The sequence below is a fragment of the Astyanax mexicanus genome, chromosome 24 (genome assembly GCF_023375975.1).
Source record: "Astyanax mexicanus isolate ESR-SI-001 chromosome 24, AstMex3_surface, whole genome shotgun sequence".
NCBI classification, from domain to species: domain Eukaryota; kingdom Metazoa; phylum Chordata; class Actinopteri; order Characiformes; family Acestrorhamphidae; genus Astyanax; species Astyanax mexicanus.
This window is the reverse complement of record NC_064431.1, coordinates 20,802,045-20,825,182: the sequence shown is the minus strand read 5'-3', so window position 1 is coordinate 20,825,182 and position 23,138 is coordinate 20,802,045. Positions and strand designations below refer to the sequence as shown.

General features: G+C 36.5%; 1 protein-coding gene across 2 annotated transcripts in view; it reads left to right on the top strand.

Annotated features, from left to right (window-relative positions):
• Positions 1-849: 849 nt before the first annotated feature.
• The window catches only part of foxp4 (forkhead box P4), a 226,470-nt gene continuing 204,181 nt past the window's right edge, over positions 850-23,138 (top strand). For both annotated transcript variants that reach the window (XM_022682717.2, XM_049472009.1), the window contains exon 1: positions 850-1,514. The gene's annotated coding sequence lies outside the window, so the exon portion shown is untranslated. The remainder of the gene's footprint in view (positions 1,515-23,138) is intronic.

Genomic DNA, 23,138 nt, shown 5'->3' with positions numbered 1-23,138 from the left:
CCAAGCTGAACTGCTTAATATTTTGCAGTGGCATGAAGTGGCATGAAGTTATCCAAAAGCAGTGTATAAGACTGGTGGAGGAGACCATGCCAAGATGAGTGAAAACTGTGATAAAAAAGGGTTATTCCACCAAATATTGATTTCTGAACTCTTAAAAATTAAAAAAATATATATGAACTTATTTCCTTTGCATAATGTGAGGTGTAAAAGCTCTGCGTCTTTTTTGTTATTTCAGTCATTTCTCATTTTCTGCAAATAAATGCTCTAAATTACCATATTTTTATTTGGAATTTGGGAGAAATTGTCTGTAGTTTATAGAATAAAACAACAATGTTATTTTCACTCAAACATATACCTATAAATAGCTAAATCAGAGAAACTGATTCAGAAACTGAAGTGGTCTCTTATTTTTTTTCCAGAGCTGTAAACATAAGTGGGTAAAAAATATAATTAAAAATATTTACACTAAATTGACACGCAATGTTTTTCACAGTATAGAAAGTATATAACAATGTACAAATGAGTACTTAATTGTAAAGTGCAAAATGTGCAAAGTGGACGTGCAACATAATGTTGTGCCACTGAATATTATGTTGCAATAATAATTTAGGGATTTTTTTATTTATTTGCAGTATTTCAGGTTTGCATGTATTTTTTTGCGATGGTTTAAAAGATTTTCACTGTAAAATCTGCGAACATTTTTATACAGTGCAGCCTGCGTGTATAATGTGTTCATGCGTGCGCGCGCGCGTGCGTGTGTTGCCATGGAGCTTGAGCACGCGCTGCGCGCATGTCTTACATGCATTACGGTAAAGCACTAAACTGTCCCCCCTAACATTATCGCCAAACACTAGACACAAGCGGAGTAACCCAACACTTTGATTTCTCTACCGAATGCGCGCGGAGACGCACGAGGGGATGCGAGAAAGCGGCGCGCGCGGCGAATTCGGGACTTCAGAAGAGCCGACGCTCTGAGAGAGGAGAGGAAGGAGAGAACAGAGGAGGAAGAGAAGAAGAAAAGAGCGGACAGGAGGACCGAAGAAGGGCTGAGAGGCGCCCGGAGAAGCGCGAGAGAAGCAACGGCGTTAAAGCGGCGGCGCTTTTTTTTTGTTTTTTCCTCCTTTCTTTGAACTTTGAGAGCGCGCGGCGACAGGAGCATGCTGCCTGTGAGCTGAGCGCGCGGGTTACATTATTATTATTGTTTATTGTTATATTGTTTCCACTTATCACCCAACAGAACAATCAAGTTTGCGAGGGGACGCTAATAAAAAATCCGACAAAGAAGGACTTTTAATAAAGACTTTAAAATAAAGTAATGCACCTACAAGATCACGAGCCGTAGATCGAGATCTTTTTGTGCGCTATTTTTATCTTTTCTCGCGCTTTGCTACTTTTTTATTGTTGTTTTGGGATCGCTGGGACTGACATTGATTGCACCGACGCTGGAAGCGCGAGGATCCACATGGTCCAACCCGTCGCGTGAAAGTTTTTACTTCTCCACAACTGACGAACAGGTTGATATCCCGCTTCATATATTCTTATTTCTTTCTTTTCCTTTTATTCATTTTTTCCTTGCTATTCTTTAGTTTGTTTATTTACTTTACAGTAATTCAGGTTTACTTATATATGTTTTGCTTCATGCATGCTTTGTGTGTGTGTATAGGCGTGTTGTGTGTTTAAGACTATTTTTTACTTTTGTTAGCACTTTGTTTTGTTTTTCTGTTAATCCTCACAAGTCATCGCTGCTTGTTAGTTTAGTTTAGCTCACGCTAAAATATTTTGTAAAAAGTGTCACTTACAATTAACGTTAGAATTTATAGTAAAGTGTAAACGCACTTGCACTACACACAAATGATAATCATTAATGCTTTTAATTGCTTTTTAATGTATTCAACTTTTCTGCAGATTTTAGATACAGCACCAGTAACTGTTACATTACAGGGTTTGTGATTTTGTGGTTGTAAATAGTCCGTTCTAGTGTAGAAGTTTTCGGAGTTACCTAGGAGCATGTCAATGGATTAATCACAACGTGAAATTAATCCGTGGAGACTCCCTTACACTACATATTTATTTTTTTAGTGTTTTAAAAATTCAATTTATCAATGGTTCAGAAGATATCATTGCCAAGGAAAAATCATTTTATTTAAAAACTTTTTAAAAAACGTTCTGCACTGCTAACAACCAAAAATAATTTGCTGTTAAAAAAACATTTTATGTAAAAAACACACAAACAAAGTGTAACAAATGTGAAACGCTTCACATTCCTTTAGCTAAAAAACAGACACCTCAAGCTGCGCTTAGGTTCTTCTGTTAAAGTTAATGTAAAAGTATTTATTATCTCGAAGCTGAAGAGAAAATAAATCTCATTTTCAACCTGTCACGTCTTGTCAGAAGCCCTTCAGTTCCCCAGTTTCAGTCCGACCCCCAGTTCGACCCTCCAGCTTCTAACAAAGTCGGGTTCTGCTTCAGTTGCGAGTTTTATCTGAATCCGAATTCAGTTAGTAATCAATTTAAACATCCGTTGAAGCATCACCTCCACCTTGTTCTTTTTATTCTGCATAACATTGTAACTAAAGAGCAGCAGCTTTAACTGAGCCGAGTAATTGTTTTTTTACAGGCCGAACAAACCACTAGAATTTACTTATGTATTATTAAGTGATCACTAAGTGTTTTATTGAATTAAGAAATAAGCACAAACACAACTCTGTTTTTTTTTTTGGTTATTAAAAAGGTGGTCTTCACTGTATGTTCTCAGTAAGTTGAGTAGATGATTGACGCTAATATTATTTAAGGGCTAGTTCAGCGCAAACCTGACAAAAACAGTTTAAACGTTTATTTTTTTCTCATTCACCTACAATAAAGAAAATTAATTCAATAAACTATTTCAGACACGGTGTTTGTGTTTAGTCTGATAATATTCTGGTTGTATCAGAGCAGCAGCGAAAAGAAGAAATGTTAAATAGGTTAAAAAGGGCAGATGTTTATTGATCCGCACAAATCCGAAAGGCCTGGCTGAGTGTGAACCCGCGGACAGCTATACAGATCATCGGACTTCCATGCATTGTTATGAATAATATTAGTTAATATGTTTAATCACTTAAGAAGATTAAAACTAGAATATTACCTGTTAAGGCTGTTCCATTTAGCTTAAAAATATGTTAGCCATTGTTTGATTAGATCAAGCTTTAAAACAACCCAAATCATATAATATTTGAGTCGCAAGTAGCATTCTTTTAAAAGAGTACTTTTTATATATATAAAAAAAATCTAATAAGCATATGATTTTCAGCCATACTTAGAGCTTGCTGTATTCTGTAGAAAGTGTACTTTAACTTAAATGAACATTCAAATTTTACAAGAAACGTTAATGCATGAACTCATGTGTACTAATCAGTAATGCCTTTTTTAAAATAACATTATAATTTCTGCAGATATACACTAAACAATAAACAATGTGATTTTATGATTTGAGCCTAGTTTCACTTAATGTTTTTTTTTGTTTTGTTTTAGTACGCACTTTGTTGTTCACACTTTTGAGTGAGGTAATTAAATGCAAATTGCAAACAATATTGGCCAATATTATTAAAATAATTGACAATAAAATTAACAATATGAAATAAAAAAATCTCATCCTTGTAATAAATAATTTCATTCAAATTATGAAATGTAATACATTTCTAAAAGTGTGATTAGATGCATTTAATAGATAGATTTAATAAATCTGTACAATAAATCTCAGTGTAGTAGTTCAGTATTCGCTTCTATAGTGCTGACATCCCAACTGTGAAGCTATTTGTAAATTTTTGTCTGACAGAAAAAAAAAGAAAAAAGGGAAGAAATCCACATGAGATGCTGTCCATTGTGTGTGTCAAGCATGTTATTATGAGGTGATTGATGGAGGATAGGGCTTTGGGCACAATTAATTTCATTTGGACACTTCTTCGCAAGAATGAACCCTGTGTTTTCCTCTGGCATTCTTCATCCTCATTGCAGTGGTTGAGGTGTGTGTGTGTGTGTTCCTTTGCTTTGCCTGTCTGTTGCCATTTACAGCGTAAAATGATAAAAGACGTACTTTTTTTTTACCGTAACCTGCTGATAGAATTCAAATTGGTAAAAAAAAAAAAAAAAAAAAAAAAAATATATATATATATATATATATATATATATATATATATATATATATATATATATTTGTGCCTATTATTTTTTCTATTCAATTTGATCTAATTTGTTGAGTAAGTTTTTTTTTATTTTTGATCATTTGTGTGATTAAATTTTTTGTTATTCATCTCAGACAGATATATGGGATTGTGGGTTGGGAAGTCATGAGAGTGATCTGCTTGAGCACAGGGTTGCTCTGGTTGATTCATTAACAAAATCAAATCAAAGAAGAGCGCAGAAGGGTAGAAATGATTTTAGTACAATTTACAATGCACAGATTCAACAGCTTAAACTGTCCAATTTAAAATTTTAAATGTGTGAACAGAATTTTTGTGTGATCTAAAAAATTATATTGGACATTTCTTAATTTTAAATACATATTTTGGAAGTTTGAACACTTCTTCCACTGTTTCCACTACCTGATCTTCAGGTTAAGTCAAGACAGTTCTGCATGAATGAATCTAAAAAAATGCAGATTTTCTTTTCTTTTCAGATTTTTTTTTTCTTGCACGCAAATTTAAATAATAGCAACAGTGATCATTCCGGGCTGAATTTCACTTCTGCTCTGTTCTGAGGGCTTTTGTGTGGCTTAGGCTCCCGCAAACGGCACTTTAGCCCTTCAGTTTTAGTTTTTCACACCCGGCTCTTTGTGGACAGATATCAAATGCTGTGGACAGAGCCCAGAAGCTGCAGGTCTGGAAGTTCAGGGTAGTTTAGTTTTTTCTTTTTTTTTTTTTTTACTTTTTACTTTTTCTTTAGACTTTCACTTTCTTAAGACTTTCTGACTTTCTATATTACTTTATTGTATAATTGCCATTGTTTTTAGCTGTGTCATTTATTAGTGATGGCATTGGAAGTGTGTATTGATGATTTTTGTCTTAATTCACTTACGTTATATACATGTAATAATATAATTAAACATGTTTAATTACAACTATTTGATTATAAGTGTATGGTGGAGTGCTGGTGTAGTTTTAGGGGGTCTGGGGCATTGTGGGTTCAAAGGAAGCTGGTTTTTGTTTGTTGGTGCAAATGGTGAAAATAGTGAAAAAAGTGAGGGGTGGACGAGCCAGTAGCCTGTATATATATGTAGGTGTGTGTGTGTGTTTAAATAAGCATCAGGGTGGTCAGAACTGGAAGAAAAGATGGAATACTTGTTGGTTTGTGTTGGTGGCTTTTTGGGCTGCAATGGCTGCAATGTGCAGATGTGCTAGAATAGTCTAATCGCAAGATATGCAATGCTAGAATTAATTGCTAAGAAATTGCATTTGCTAATAATTTGATTTAAAAATCTACCAGAGGCAGATTGTATAATTATCCATTGATCAGTTTCAACAATTTGAAATAATCAATCAGTTGCAGTTGTTTTAATCCAATTTTTGATACACATAGTGAGTGCATTATTATCATTATAATTATAATGATGTCATGTTGGATCATCGGCTTGTTTTTAATTTAGCAATATATTTTGCAGAACAAGAAAATCTTAGTCTTAGTTGCTAATTTTTTTGAGTCTGCCTTAAATTGATTGAAGTATTGTATAAAAAAGGCAAAAAAAATCTAAAAGCCCCCCAAAAAATAAGTAAGAGGTATTTTACCTGGTGTGTACTCAAATATATATATATATATCTTTGTGTGTGTGCTCAAAAATGTTCACAGATAAGTGTGTCCGATTGCTCTCTGCTCACTCCAAAATTCAGATGAGCCCCAGTCAAGTGATATGGATGTAGCTTTAAGTTTTCAGTCCTCCCCATCCTCAATTTCAAGCACTTTTGATTCCACAAAGCTCGCTGTCCCTCACTTGTCGGCTCCACTACCATTAAACACTTCTGCGGCTCCAAAAATAATGTTAGTTTTTGCACGAGTGCTTTTTCCCCGATCAAAGTGTTTTTCAAGAGTAATACACACCCATCCTTTATTCCTTTTTAAAAAAAAAAAAAAAGCTCGCCTAAATGTATGGTCTGACCTTGACGTGTTCAGCATTCCCAATCCCCCATTCCTCTGAGCAGGGAACAGTAGTGTTTGTGCAAAAAAAAAAAAAAAAAAAAAAGAATATGCCGTGATTAAGTTCGCTCTTTTCTACTCCGACAAACCTCGAGCGAAAGGTCAGGCCGGGATTTTTTACGGCCGTTTGCCTCCAGTGTGAACGCGTCGCCTCCAATGCTGACCAGCAGTAACCAGCAGCGCCAGTGAATGGTGATTAAACATGTGGTTTTAATTGAAGATGTTATTCAGTGGATCGGCGAGCCCAGGCATTTTCTTCTTGTGTGAATAATAAATTACGCACGTTTTTAGACACTGAGAGCTGTTTTTATTACGACTCGGAGAGTGGTGTCATTTTCTCCTCTATGAGAAACTGAAAAAAAGAGAGAAGAAACGAGAGAGAGAAAGAGAAAAAGAGAGAAAGAGAGTTCATAGTTATGCTGCCACAATTCTTCGGTAAATCAAATTTTACCTAACTTTTTTTTTTTTTTTTTTACCAAGCATTGCATCTCACCCATCTGTGAATCAGGAATAAAGTAAAAGCAGCGAGTAAAGAGCAAAGAGCCGAGAGTGAAAAGGAAAGAAGGAGGAAAGAAAAAGTCTTCTAGTGGAAAAGGAAAGGCGGGATGTTTTCCAGATGATCTGAAACCAGTTGATCTGATTTAGGTTGTACTGGATTTTGATGATGTGTTTAGCTGGCATGGATCATGGTCCATTGTGCCAGTTTTGGGAGCAGCAACCAGGCAAATCTTCTTTGAAGCCGCCCGCTGTAGGACGTTCATTCGGGGTGGCGTACACTTTTATTCCTTTTCTTCTTCTTCTTCTTCTTCTTCTTCTTCTTTAGGATAAATGGCATTCAAGCGGTGTTGACGTTCAAATTTAAGGCTATGTCCAGACTACCAGGTTAAATTGCATCCAGATCTTTGATTTTTGACAAACAATTTTAATGTAATTATAGAGTTTAATCTCATTTGTAGACATCCATCCCAATCGGATTTCAAACTTGTCTTTTGCGTCAATCACTCACAACGTGACTCACAACAATGACTTCATCAAATCCACAGGGATTTGAGGAGTCAGTGCTTGAATGCAAGGGTCCAAGAAGAACACCAAAGGGTAGATAGAGAAGATATAGAAGTGTGATGTCCAATCATGCAAATCCATGGATCTGACCACTTAAATACTTATATATAAGTTACTGCAAATTACAGTGCGGACAGTCCTCTCAACAGATCTGAAGATTTCGCAGATTTGAAACAGATTTGAAACAAATCCAATTTGCTTACAATCTGAACGTAGGTTACTTATTAATATTAACCTCGCTCCCTTGTCTTCCCGTGTCCTGTCCGGACTCTACTAACAATTCTGGAATAGCTTCCAGCCCAACATTATGCTGTGATGGATGTTTTCTAAAGCAGCCCCTTCCTCCTGAAGTGAAGAAGTGCAACTCCTGAAGGTTGAGGGCCTGTTTCCAGCACGGCCGGTTCAACGGTTCAAACGGCGCAGGGCAAGGCAAGGCAAGGCAGGGGGGTGTCGACTGGACGGAAATGACAGTATTAGAAGCAGTTGGTCATTATTGCTCTGTATCCATTAGCTAAGCGTCCCCGGAGAGCGCTCTGCAGACAGTGGCCCCGGCTTTATGGCCTATTATTGGCACTCGGAGCTGCAGACGCTGGTGGAAAAGCCGAGCAGCACTTCCACGCTCTGCACTTCCACAACCTGGACGTCTCTCCGGAGAGCGAAGTCCGGGGAAAGGGAGGAAGAGGAAAAGGGAGAGAGTGAACGAGAACGAGAACGAGAGAAGTCAGGAAGTGAGAGAAAGTGAAAGAGTGAGGGAGGGAGTAGATAATAGAAGATTACAGAGGCCATTCTTAGTAATACCACCTCCCACATAGACTCCATTCTTGGTGTCAATGAGTCTGACCTATAGTGGCTCAGCTTGACTAATTTGGACAACGCAACTCTATTCTGCTGTTCTACTGCTGCTATATATGGTTATCCTCTATCCAATGAGAAAGATAGTAGATGTACATGTATCTGTAGTACTGTAGATGTTCTTCACATTGGGTCCAAATCATGATGACCAATGTATAAAAGAAATGTTTCAAAGTAACTTTTTTTGCTTTTTTGCTTCGAAGTTTGGAAGGTTTTTCTCTTCTGCTGTAAATTTTGCAGATTTTGGATGTTTTTCTTTGAACAGTGATAATATATAAACAGTATATGCGCTGTCAGAAAAAAATAAAGGTACACAGGAAATTTGTCATTGTTAAATCAACACTTTTAGTGTTAAATTAACAGTGAGAGTGTAAAGTTTAACACTAATAAGTGTTGATTTAACACTAACAGTGTTGATTTAACACTGCCAAATTTCCTGTGTACTGTATAAGTTGGCAACCAAGTACAAATGGTGCAAAAAAAAAAATCCCACAAAGGTACTTTGTCTGCTAATTCCACAAATAAGTCTCAACTATGCCAATAGAAAGTAGAGTAAACCCCCTGGAAAAATAAGGTATAAGTATTGATAAAGCAAAGGTACTGATGACCTTCGTATCCTTCAGGGTACCGTCCCAGTGACAAGAGGGGTACTTGGGCTGTATGATACAAAAAAATACTCACTTCGCTATATATATATATATATATATATATATATATATATATATATATATATATATATATATACCTCATTTTACCAGTTTGGCAATTTGGCAGCAGTCAGAAAAGTTTTGGCAAAAAAAGTGGTGGGGTTTAAGTTTAATTTTTGAGCATTTCTACTGGTCCATTCATCATGAAATTTGGACGATATATAAAGAACACCAGCTAGAAGAATATGATGCTAAGACACTGCCCAACCTCAGTGCCCAAACCCTGAGATACCATCAGAGCATCAAAGCGAGGAACCTGTCTGAAACTGGAACCACTTTCACCCGCCCTATCACCATCGAATCGCCACCGTTCATCGCCTCGTCGCTAGAACCGAAGCCGCGTCTGCTAAGTTTGCATTCCGACTGACAGCTGTATTTGGGTTATGGATTTTCTCTCAACCCCCCCATCGCTCCCCTCGCTCCCCCTTTATGAAGGTCTTCATAACACAGCTCTCTGTATATTTTGAAAACCCTAGTTAAAGACTGACAAACCATCACGTCCATCAAATGGAGGACGGGCGAGCATACATATCAGTTAAGCTCCTCTGGAGAGAGAGAGAAAAAAAAAGAAGAAAGAAAAAAAAAGCAGAAAGAGAAACTTTCAGCAGTTTTTAATGCCACCATAAAAAGACATGTCGCTGATGTGTAAATGACAGCTGTGCAGGAAAGCAGGAGAACTTGCAGTCATGAACGAACGTGCCTCTTTAATAATAATAATAATAATACATAGGGTTAAAAAAAAAAAAGTTTTGTCGTAAAGAGCAGAAGCGAGAGCAGGAGCGAGAGCCACTGTTGCTCATGTGTCTTAAAGACTTGAAAAGTGCTGAAAATCCTGCCGATGACAGCCTGGGGCTGAGCGATAAACCCAGAAAAGTAGTCGCCGCAGTGGCGATTAGTGGACTTGAGCCCGATATACGCTCATACGTTTTGGAGAATATATCCGAACATCCGTACATCCATGTATATCCATATATAAATCCGTTGCATAAAAGTGTTTTTTTATTCCTTAATCCTCTTCTTCTTCTTCTTCTTCTTCTTCTTCTTCTTGTCTTATTGGCGTTTTTCCTTTTGGTCCTTTTTTAAAATTTTAATCCAGACCTGATTCTAATTGTGATCAACCGACAGGTGTCAAAGTGTGAGGACCCCACAAATTTATCACAAATTTAAGACTAGATCTAATCCTAATCCACTTTGCAGAAAGTGCAAGTGCAATGAATCCCACCAGTTTTTTTTTGGTGGTCTTAAAAACACTATGAATAATTAGAATCATTGCTGTCTAATTAAAAACATGCAAACTTTACATGAGAGAGATGAAACCTGCTTAACTTTCAATGGAAGTCAATGTAAAAAAAAAATCTGTTAATTCTAAAGAACTTCTATTGATTTGTTCATCAATACATTTTAATCCAGTGTAAAAGGGATAGTTTGTGTTTTTAAATTATGTAGTAAACTAAAAATTGGCAAAAATGAAGATACTTGTTTTTCATTGGACTGCGACGATATTAGTCCAGATCTAACTCAGTTTCTACTCCACCAAGAGCTGTTGAAGGTGCAAAGAATATGTTCCACAACTAGGCATTAAAACCTTAATTAGACTTGTCTTAATTAATCTTAATATGTGTATTTATTTGTTTTTGTTTTTACTTTATTTAATTGTTTCTGTGATCTTTAGACTAAGAACTTTGGGCTACTTCTAATCCTAATCCTAATCTTAAATTACACATAGCTGTTGAAGGTGTGAGGAACACATTCCATCAGATTTTGTTTCCCCATCGGAACCTTTTCAAGACCCTTTTATAGGCTGGACATAATCCTAATCCTTATACATCATTACTCATCCTCAGTTTTGCTTTTAAATATATGTAATTTGTTTATTTTTTTTTTTATTGAACTCTTTAGAGCATGAACCTTAGTCTTAGTCCTTAGTCTTAAGGGCCATTGGAAGGAATGCATTCCTCCAGTTTTTTTTTTTTTTGAAGAAGAATTAGTGGTGGGTATTGGGTGGATGGGGGGTGGGGTGTTGGTGGTGTTCTTCACTCTACACACCCCTCCAAATCCTGTATCCCACCGGGTGACCATATAAGTAATAACCATATAAATGTGTCTAATTTTCATGCGCTAATCCGCAGCATCGCGGCGGCGTTGGCGTTGTCGGCACAGGCGCGAGAGCGGGGCGGTGTTGCCGTGCTTTATGGTATTAGTAACGGGGTAACAAGGGATGCCCGCTTAAGTTATTTGCATTTGAAACGCGGCCGAGGCGATACATCTTCTGACAGAATTATCTCCTAACCGTCTGTACAACAAAATCAGATTCACCTCTCCGCCGGGCTGATTGATGTGGCAGATTTCAACAGCACCACCCACCCAACCAACCACCTCACTCACAACCAACCCCCACCACCACCAACACCACCCTCCTCCTTTCTCTCTCCCTCTGTTCTTTATCTTCTTCTTCTACAACTTCTTTCTTTTTCTTTTACGTTTTTCTTTTTTATAAAAAAAAAGGTAAACAAGTTTGATTGATCTTGTGTTTAGAGTTTAAAAGTTTTATTATTATATTTTAATTAAAACAAAAAAAATATTTAGAAAATTTAGGCAACACCTTAAACTGTAATATTTTAGCATAAATAGATATTGTTTGAAATATCCATCTTATTTTTTTTTATGAAAATAGAATATAAATTTCTGCTAAATTAGATTAATGATCTTGGGTTTAAAGTTTAAAATTGCTGTTTTTAGCAGAAAAATACTAAAGTTAAAAAATTGTGTTGCTTAAAAATATGCTAATATTTTAGCACAAACAGGTATTGTTTGAAACATCCATGTTTGTTTTTTTTTTTTTTAAACAAATAAATAATTAAATAAATACATTTATCATTTTCTGCAGAATTTGTTTATTGATCTTGGGTTTAAAGGTAAAAATTGTTATTTTAAGAGAAAAATAATAAAGTAAAGTCTTTCTTTTGAATATACAACTTTTTTTTAAAACAAAGTATCATTTTCTAATAAATTTGTTTATTGATCCTGAGTTTAAAGTTTTTGCTTACATTACATAGTGATTAAAAATATTGCTTACATTTTTGGCGACCCCTTAAATTGTAATTTTTAAAAATATATATAATAATATATATATATATATATATATATATAAATATAGATAATCCATTTTTTTTGCACAAGAAATGATAAATAAAATGCAGTGTAAAATTGCAAAATAGTTTTCTGCTGTTTTCTTTATATATGTTCTTTGATCTTGGGGGTTGTAGTTAAAAAAGGAAAAAGAAAAAAACGTGTGTTTTAGGAAAGTAGAAAAAAAAGCGGCTAAAAACTGAGCACTACGTAATGTGTGCCCGTCAGAAGCGAAGCGAGAGCCATGTGGTACAGCTGTAGATCTGTAGAGCTGTGCCCATGTGAGGGGCAGGGTTTTGCGGCCCCCCGAAGACAGAGCTTTCATTTTCTCCCCTTCTTTTCTTTCCTTTGGGAGGCTCTCGTGGTGAAGTGGCTTAGTGGAGGGGTGTGTGTGTGTGTGTGTGTGGCAGGCAGTTCTCCGCAGGCCTCTTCAGAACGGCATAGTGGCTAGAGGGCAGAGAGAGAGAGAAAGAGAGAGAGAGGAAGAGAGATTGAGAGAAAGAAAGGGAGACGGAGGGAGTAGAGTTGGAGACATTACACTCTGAGTGTGTGTATGTATGTGTGTGTGTGTGCGTTGTGGTCAGGAGGAGTGTGTTATCTCTCGCTTAGTCGCTTGTCGCTTAGTGAAACACACTAACCGTCTTCGGCCAGGCAGCTAGAAGCTGGTATATACACACACACACACACACACACACACACACACACACACACACACACACGTAGGAAAGTACAAGTAATCACAACACACGCTGTGCACAATCAAAACTTTGCTAAAGGTTCAGAAAAGTTTAATTTTTGTGAAACATTAAGGAGATTGCATCATTTTATTTTGCACAAAAAAATATTTTTAAACATTTATAATTTTTTTTCTGAACTTAAATTGTAATATTTTATTATTTTATACCTTTATGATCTATCTCTTCTTCTAAAGCATTTTTCTGTTCATTTAGAATAAAAAGTTTGCATGAAAGTGGTCAAATGTATACTTTTTAAGTAGTTACATATGTATAAATGTGTAATAAGTGCATAATAACATGAGGAAAATGTGTGACAAGTGTCAGATTTGTACTTTTTGCAAAGTTACATATGTGTAAATGTATAATAACTGCATAATAACATGAGGAAAAGGTGTGAAAAGCATTATATCTGTACTTTTTACATAGTTATATATGTACAAATGTGTAATAGCTGCATAATAACAAGAAAAATGTGTGGAAAGTATCATATTTGTACTTTTTAAGTAGTTACATATGTACAAATGTGTAATAACTGCATAATAACATGAGGAAATTGTGTGAAAAGTGTCAGATTTATACTTTTGCAGTAGTTACATATGTACAAATGTGTAATAACTGCATAATAACGTAAGGAAAATGTGTAAAAGGTGTTTTTTCACCTTCTGCACTATTTGTACTGTTGCAGATTCACTTACTTACTTATTTGTAAGTATAAGTGTTTAATAGCTGTGCACAAGTGTGTGTGTGTGAATGTAGGAGAGCATAAAAAGTTAGTAATTTCTTGCAGTTTATTGATATTCTTTTAAATCTAAGTGTTTGCATGTGTTGGTAAGTAAGTTAGTGTGTAATAACGTATGCGCGAGAGTGTAATAATAACTGCGAGTGCGCGAGTGCGCACGCTGAGAGCTGGTAACCGTTGAGTAGAGTTGCCTTTTGCTCTCCGGCTGCAGGCTGCAAGCATTGTTGACCGAGGGACATCTGCCACTATATTATCCCCAGCTGTTATCTGCATAATTGTGTAATACCCCCCACCCCCTCCTCACTACTCCCCCCCTCCACCCTCCAACACACACTCGCACTACTCTCACACACACACACACACACACACACACACACACACGTTTCTTCCTTTGCCTCTAGTCTGGGTAGAAGAAGTTGCAGGCAGTGTGTGTTCCTCAGGGCTGGTGTCGGAATAACGGGATAGCGGGATAACAAAGTGGCGGGGCGGTGGAATGATGGAATGGTGGGATGGTGGGATGATTGAGGGTCCGGACGACTGGCCGTTCTGCTCGTGTTCCTCTACAGGGAGGGGGGGGGTCACTGGAGGTCTGTGTGCACTAGCTGGTGGGATGTGGTGGTCCACCCTCGCGGTCACCGCCAGTCGTCTGACATTTGTAAAAGGATTTGGCGCAGGTAGCCCCCTCAACCAGCGGAAATAACACAACCCCCTAAAACCCGGGGGATTACCTCGCCTGTCCAGTCCTCATCTTCTCCCAGACTAAAAGGACCCAGCTCTTTTTTTCCCCCTTCCTTCATTCTTTTTCTTTTCTCCTGCTGTTTTTTTATTTTTTCAAAAGGTCCCTCAGTTTCTGAATCAGTTTCTCTGATTTTGCTATTTATAGGTTTATGTTTAAATAAAGTGAACATTGTTGTTTTATTCTATAAACTATGAACAATATTTCTCCCAAATTAAAATTTCCTAAATAAATATATTGTCATTTAGAGCATTTATTTGCAGAAAATGAGAAATGGCTGAAAAAACAAACAAAAAGTTTTCATGCATCTTGGCATGTTCTCCTCCATCATTCTTACACACTGCTTTTGGATAACTTCATAACTTTATGCCTGCACTTCTGGTGCAAAAAGATTCAAGCAGTTCAGTTTGGTGGTTTAATGGCTTGCGATCATCAATTTTCCTTTTTTAGTTTGGTAAAATCAAAGAAACTCATATTTTTAAGTAGTATCTTATTTTTTTTACAATGCATATAAACACTGACAAACAGTGATTAGCATTCAATAAACTATAACTAACTAACTGTCCAAAATAAATAATAAAAAAAAAAACATATCAGCATCTTTAATACTGCAGCTTTACAGGAGAGGAGAAGGTAAAAACTTCCTAATTTTAGAATAAGTTAATGTAAAAAAGATTATTAAAAGTTATTAAAGTTAAGCTTATTTCATGTCGTTTTGGAGAATTCCTATTGGTCAATTCATTTTGTAAGTCGAAAATTTGACACAGTTTACAAGACTATTTGTACTAAGTAAACTAAGTAAAGTAAAATCCTTAAAATTTCAATTAATCATCTAAATGTATCTAAACTGTCTAATACTTTTATATAATGAGAATAGGTCAGCACTGTCATTTTCAAATATTTAATCTTTATTTTTGTTGTTTTTTCACTTTTAAACAGGTTTAAACAGGCTTTTTAATCTGGCAGTTGTTCTTAATATTGACTAAGAATTTTATTTTTAAAAAAATAGAGCAATAGAGCAAAAAAAAAAAGACTTAAAATTTAATCAAATCCAATTTTTACATTCTTTACATACTTCAACTGAAAGAGTTAAAAAAGGGAAAAGTAAAAAAAAAAAACAATTCTATAAAGTTGCTGTTTTAGAGATACAATTTATTTTAATATTTTTTTTTATGTGACAGCTACTATTGTAAAAAAAAATCCCATCAGTTTCCTCTTCTACATTTTAAATACAATAAAAAAAGTCGATATAAAATCAATATAATAAGCTTCAATACAGAAAGCTGCACTCTAATCCACCCTGTAACGAAGAATCCTCCGAGCTCCGAGTTCTGCCACAAGTTTACAAGTTCTGCGCTCTCTTTAACACGCCTGTTGTTACTGGCAACGCGTTCGGCCATATAATTAAGCGCTCTCTTTCTTTATCAGTGTGTCCAACAGCAGATGCTCCCCCCCACCTTCATCCCACCCCCACCAACCCCACACCGCCCCCCCCTAACCAACCCTTTCTTCCCTCACTCAGCATGAAGAAAGACTCATTATTTCTCCTTTAGTAATCCCAGTACTCTCTCGCTCTCTCACTCTGAGTGAGTGTGTGTGTGTGTGTGTGTGTGTGTGAGGGTGAGAGAAAGAGAGAGAAAGAGAGAGAGAGAGAGAGAAAAAGAGAGAGAAAGAGAGAGAGAGAGAGAGAGAGAGAGAGAGAGAGAGAGAGAGAGAGAGAGAGAGAGAGAGAAGCTCTCCCCAGAGTTGGACCGGCCCTCTTAAGCTTGCCCAAGCTGACATCTCCTCTCCAGCAGCCTCATTGAGAGGATGTTTTACAGTTTGTCTCTGGCTGAGATTGAGAAAGCAGAGCTTTCGCGCGCTCTCTCGCTCTCTCTGGGCTCTCTCTCTCTCTCTGTGTGTGTGTGAGTGTGTGTGATTGTATATATGGGTCAGATATATTATCAGAATACGGTAGCTATTGCTATCGTCTGCCACTTTCCAAAAAAAATCGACGTTGGGTTTTTAATTCTTTTGAGAAAGCAGAAGAGAGATCTCTCGCGCGTTCACTTGTATACTCTCTCTCTCTCTCTCTCTCTCTCTCTCCACAAGTGTGTGTGAGTGTGTGTGTGTGAGAGTGTATATATGGGTCAGATATATTAACATAATATGGTAGGGTTAGGTTTTTAATTCTTTTGAGAAAGAAACAGGGAGTTCTCTTGCGCACTCGCTCTTACACTCTCACTCTCCAAAAAGTGTGTGAGTGTGAGTGTATTCATATATATTCATATATTTCTAGAGTTGCAGGTACATTTCAGACTTGAATCAAAACTGACTCGTCAAACTCATTATGTTATCATGAATACATCTAAAGCATTTAAATCAATTAAAAATGAACAAATGTAATATTTTTCATCATTTTTTTTTTTTGCCTTAACTTAACTTTTTAACTTTTTAATTATACACTATATGGACAGATATATATGGTGTCTTGGGACACATGCTCTTGGGACATTGTTTTTTTTTTTTCAAGACCAATCAGAGAGTCTGATCAGCAGCTTTTACAGAAATATTTTACTGTAATTATAATAGAGAAACTTTCATTTTACACTTTTTGACAATTATAAATTAGACAGTTATTGTTTATATTGTGTCAGAATTTTAGGATGAATGGACCAATAGAAATACTTGAAAATGTCTTGAATTGAAAATCTTTCTAGATTGAAATTTATTTATTTTTTTCCTTCTTCTTTAAACTTTTCTATATACACATATATAAAATGGATTTTATCTGTTATTGCTAACGTTGCTAAAGATTTATATATTTTTGATAATCTTTTTTTCAAAATTAACAGACTTGTTCAGAACTTTTGGACAAACACAAGTTATTATTATAATTATTTCATTACCCAAATGATATATCCTACAGAAAATAGATAGATATTCTATGCAATTTAATTTATAACTGAAGTTAAAGAACCTGAAATTTAGACTTAAAGCGACAGTCTGTAAGTTCTGGGGCTTTGGGGATTTGGAGCCCCCTCTGGTGAGAATGTGTAATTGTACACATTGCATGTGGAAGAGTAGTAAATTCAATGTTTTTGAGTAGGGAACAATTACATCCTAAAAACCTACCAGACCACTCTGGTAGCATTTAGAATGAGCTAGTAAGTGTCGTAGGGTTTATCTTTAATTTTCCTTTCCTAATTCTCCTAACAAATAGTACAGCTTTTAATTTATAAGAAAAAAAAAAAGGTTTGGGACTGCTGCTTTAATTAGGGATTATGTGGAAATCATTTTGTTAATACAAATGTTGTATATAAATTCCGCTTAAAATATAAATTAAGCATTATTATCATTATTATTAATAGTGGAAAATGATTGAATGGAATTGGTGTTATTATTTTAAAATATTTAATTAGGATTTTTCTTTCTTTAAGACATGCTTTGGATACATATCGAAATCTTTATATATGGGATATATTTGAAATGTACCTGCAATCCTAGAATGACCCATATTCTGTATTTGTACGTATGTATGAAAGTGTGTGTATGTGTGTGTTTCTTGGCGTGCACTGATTTTTCGAGTATGGCATCGCTGTGGCACTATAGTGAGGCGTGAGTGCTCTTTTCCCAGCTCCCACTGATCACTTAACTGGCACTACAGCCTGTAAATCACACGCGCCAACTTGAAGTGACTCTTTGTCTTTACCCATCATTTCTTCTCCTCTTTTTTTTCTTTCTTTTTTTCCTTCCCTTCATTTAAATCTCTGTGACGGAAGACATTTGCGTCAAGACATCTTACCTTTTCAAATTAATTAGACTCCTGGCATCCTTGAACCCGCGCTGAAAGGAGACTGAATGCCTTAATTAAAACGGGACTGACAACCAAATTCATGTTCATTATTTTATTTTTTTTTTTCGTTTTTCATAATATCATTCTTTTCACTTTTTGATTTGTATAATCCTCTGTATGGATCGAAATTAATGCGCCACAGTATTGGTATTGGTATGACATGGCATTCTGGCATGGCAGAGATCCACCGATCCCCCCACTTTCCATTTAAATTACCTTTTCTCACATTTTCTGACATTTGACCAGATTTTATTAAAAGAACTTAAATGATAAAATTTGCAGATAACTCTGAATGGGCTTGTATTTTGAAAGGTCCTACAAATGTATGCGTAATTTTAACATTTTATCTATTGGACAATCTATTGGACTTTTTTTTTTCCTCTCGCTCGTTTCAATCAAAACTATTTTATTTTTTTTTTTAAATCAGATAAGCGTGTGGAGTATAATAGTATAATAGTTTCCATGTGATGTGTTAAGAAAAAAAGTAGCTCGTTTAAATTGAAATGTTTAAATGGGTGATATTAATGTATTAATGAAATTAATACATTCTTCTGTTATTCTTCTATTATTATCTATTATGATCATTATTATGACAACTAGTATTATCTTTTTTTTCGTTTTGTTTTTTAAGACCATTCGTTCATTTATTTACTTTTAATGAACAATGCACATTTTTTAGTAGTTATTAAGAATATTAATTAATGCATTGTAATTTAACTAAGAATATACAGTAAATATGTTTAAATATCCTAAATAGTGTATAAAAAAAAGTATGTAGAAATAGATTCCCATGCTCTTCCATTAAAAAAAAAAGTAAACAATTTTGAGGTGAGGTTAGCAAAAATGAGGTCATATCGAGGTCATATTGAGGTCATGTTGAGGCTCATGCTCTGTACTGTTAAATAGGTCTTTTAGCTAATTTTTATCACATATAATTATTATGAAATGCTAATTTAATATTAATTTCCATTAGAAATATATTACAAAAAAATGTGACAGGTTTCTCTGATGAAAGAAGCCTCTAAAACTGGCTGCCTCGCTGCCTCACAACCCCCCTGCCTCGCTGCCTCACGCTGAGGCTTTGTGCAGGCCGGTAGCCCGGGAGAAGTTTCCAGAGCGCCGTGGCGGCCGAGGTGGCTGAGAGGCATCTCCAGGGTGCCGTTTAGCCCGAGGTGGCGGGAGCGCGAGAGCAGCAGCCGCTCGCTTTCTCTCGCTCTAACCCCCGGAGTAACCCCTCTGCTGCTCTCTCTGCCACGGCTAATTTCCAAAACACAGCCCCGGCTTGTCTTGTCCCCCCCCCCTCCAAGCCCCCCAACCCACCCACCCTCCTCTCTTCCAAAAAACGTCCCTCTTTTCATCCCCTCCTCGAATAAAAGAAAAAAAAAAGAGGAAAAAAAAAGACGCTCACTCCCTGCGGAAGATCGTTTTTCATCAGGTCTGCTTTGCGGTCGGAGCGCAACCCACCCCAAAACCCCCCAACTACCATATTAACATGTTGTCAAGCAAGGCAAGGCAAGTTTATGTGTAGCAACAGTACATATATATTTATATATATATATCAGTCTGGAATGTTTTGTTAGGAAACATTCTTATACTTTATGTATACAACATTTTTATGAAGGCTTTTAATATACAATAAATGTGTGTAGGTACACTAGTGTGGAACTTTTGTGTCGAGCCTTTTAGCATAGAGTTTTTTTGACCAGCCTTTGGTTTACATAAGAATTGGTTACATTACGTTAATTATGTCAGTTCTGTTCATTTTGGCTATTTTTTATTGATTCTTTATATTGAAATGTATTGTAACGGATTTTAACCATATAAAGAAAAAGTTAAAACATAACTTTTTAAGGAGCAAAAAAAGATCTGTTCATGTTTTCTTATTGTAAATAATCATTCATCATTATTGAGGTAAAATCTTAACACAACTAATTGCGATACTGATTTAACATCATATCACTCTTCGTCTACTTCTTCTACTTTAGCCGGAAAACAGCAAGGCAAGTGGTAGGCACTCCGCGCTCCCAAACTTGAAGTATTCTCTTCAAGTTTTCTGCCGTTTCCTTGCAGGGTTCATTTGTGCCGGAAATGGATAGTTCTTTTCTGGTAATTGTGGCTTTGAGAGTTCTGGGGTCCCGCTGTGAAAGACCACTCACACTCGGCAGTTCCGCCTTCTGACAGACTGATGATGAGCTGGACAGGGAGGAGAAAGAGGAGAAGGAGGAGGCGGAGGAGGGTGTGGAGGAGGACGGGTGGTGGAGGAGGGGTGGGGGTGGTAGGACGTCAGCTCAGCGAAGCTCTGACCCGAGTTGCTGCTGGCTGGCTGGTGGGGCTGGAGTGGGCCCTGATTGATTGATTGTAAGCTGAGACCCTCAGCATGCTAATCAGCGTCCTTTCCCTCCAATCATTTAATAAAGGCCTAATCAGGCTAATTGACCCGCCGCGTTTGGGTGGGGTGCGGGGTGGGGAGCGGCACAGCTGCATATGCACCTGAGGGGGCGAGTGCGGACAGACCGAGTGGGTTTGAGAGAAAGTGAGAAAGTGAGAAAGAAAAAATAAAGAGAGCGGCATGAATCATCTGGCCCATGAGTTGTCTTGAACTTGAACTATAGTGAACAATAGTTAAAATAAATAAAAAATAAAATGGTTCTCTGGTGAGCTTTTGTTTACAATTCCTCCCCTGTAACGATGGCGTTACTTTTGTTCTCGTTTTTCCACCCGTTCTTGGGCTCCCTATCTCCTTATAAGGGCATTTTTTTCCCCAGCCATGTCCCAATTCACTAGCTGGGGCAGCGGTAGTATATTGGACCGCAACTCTAACGACTCAGGTTTTTCCTTTCTTCTTGGGTTTACCTGCTTTAAATTCAACTGTTCTGCAATTGGGTTCAACATCCCTCTGGGCTGGAGAGCTACTGAGAGAGTCTGTAGCACTCCATCCCATTACACTTCATTTTCCAAAACAATTTTATTTGTGGCCTGCCACCTAATGGCTTGGAAAATATCTGGCCCGTGGCCAAACTTAATTGCCAACCCCTGCTATTAAAGCTTTAATTTCTACGTGTACATAGATTATATTGTAATCTTTTCGGATCTACATTTCTTGGTTATTTTATCTTCATATCACACGTTTCATACTCAAAAACTTGAAAATTTTTGGAAGCAAGAACAACATTTAGCCATATACTGTAGTTATAGAAATGGAAAATACTTCCAAATATATAGTCAATATATCCATCCCCCCGCCCCTTCAAAGTGACGTATGTTTCAAGTCTCAGTCGATTCAGACGACTCTATGGCTGGTGCTGACTCTATGGCTTGTGGGTCGCCGGTTCAAATTCATGTCCATGAGTCCATGTCATGCTCTCTTTTTGGGACGGTAAAGTAGAAACACCCCCCCCCTCCCTCCATCACTACTATTGTGATGGTGGCCAGCACAGGCTTCTGTTGGCTGATGAATCAGAGCTAGGGATTCATAGGTTTGGCAGTACCATAGGTGGAGGTTGAGTCTGTGGAATGTGGTTCATATGTATCAGAGGAGGCATGCGCTTCTACGCAAGACTCTTCTACTGTTCTACTTGGAAGCCTTGTACTTGGGTTAAACAATTAATAAACAATTATAAAATAATTGTTTATTAATTGTAATCAAGATGAAATGTTCCATTAATTGCAGTACAGATTTGAGGCACTGTTAGTTGAGTTTAGTACCATTAAACATTGCTTGCCAACAGCTTTTATGTTGACTTTTACACGCTTTCTGGTGTTGCCTGGTTTTCACACTACAGTCAAAACAATTCATTAGAAGTCTTTTGTGAACTATTTTGGTCAATAGAGCTCTGGAAAATCAGCGTTGTCCCATTATACGCTCTGGAAAACCCCTGCATTAAATCAAGCACTGGAACGCAAGTATTAAGAATTTGATAAATGCGAAGATTAGCTGACCACCCTCTTTTTAGAGATAAAGAAGCTTTTTAGAGTCTGAAAAAGGGGAGTACAAGAAAAACAAAAAAGTGTGTGTATATATATATATGTGTGTGTCCATGTGAATAATGGAATTAGTGTCCCATCACCTGCGTAATCTGTTCATTTTGATGTTTAGTCCTCATCAGTTCAGCCCAAGGTTGTCTGGAGGAATCGCTTAAACGTGGTGTGTGTTGGCTGACTTTCAGAGCAACAACCCTCCCCCCCACCCCCTCCATCTACATCTACTCACCCCCCTACTCACCCTCTGCTCACCCCCTGCTCACCCCAGGCCTGACATGAACTGTCTTATCTTTTTGACAACTCTGTCCATTGAGACACTTTAAAGATATTGATACTGCGGCGCGTTTTATTGTGATGAAATATATATCTATATATATATATATATTTATATGGAGAGAGAAATCCCTTGAGGTCTATTATGACTTATCAAACCTCCTCTCAGACCCTCCAGCTCTGAAATATCTGGTATTACTTTTTGCTTTTTTTCCAAGCCAGGTTTGCTCAGAAAAAAAAAATAAAAAACATAAAAAAGAAAGGGATGGAATACCTGTTCTAAGTATATATTGATGTATTGATATTTTAATAAACTCAGACATGAAAAGAGAAAAAATGGAAGGTATTCATTATTTGAGGGAGAATTTTTGAAATGTTTGATTTTTTTAAAAGTATTAATGTATCTTAGTTCAGGTATTCTTTACTGCCAGATTTATTTGGAACACCATAAAATAGTCCATCATTTTAAAAAAAGGAGCCTGTATAGTTGTCACACATCATAACCACCTTGAAAAACTGTCCATGTCTCAGGATATATCGACAATATTTTAATATACTCATGCATACAACAAGAGGAAAAAAAATGAAAGATCTTAATTTTACTTGAGGGAGAATTTTTTAATTTTTTTTTTTTTTTGAATTTTTGAAAGTATTAATGTATCTTAGTTCTGGTATTTGTTACTGTCAGGTATCCACCTTTTTTTAAGTGTATATTTGTGTTAGATATTAAACTTCATAACCACATCCAGCGTGGAATAAAGTGACATAAAGTCTCTAAAAGCAGTGAGTAAGACTGGTGGAGGAGAAAATGCAAAAAAAAAAAAATGCTGTATTTCTATTTTTTTTTTTCTTTTTTTTTCCTCTTTTGTTTTACTGGAGTGTGTTTGGTAGTTTGTGAAACCTTGTTTTTGAGAGGGTGGGG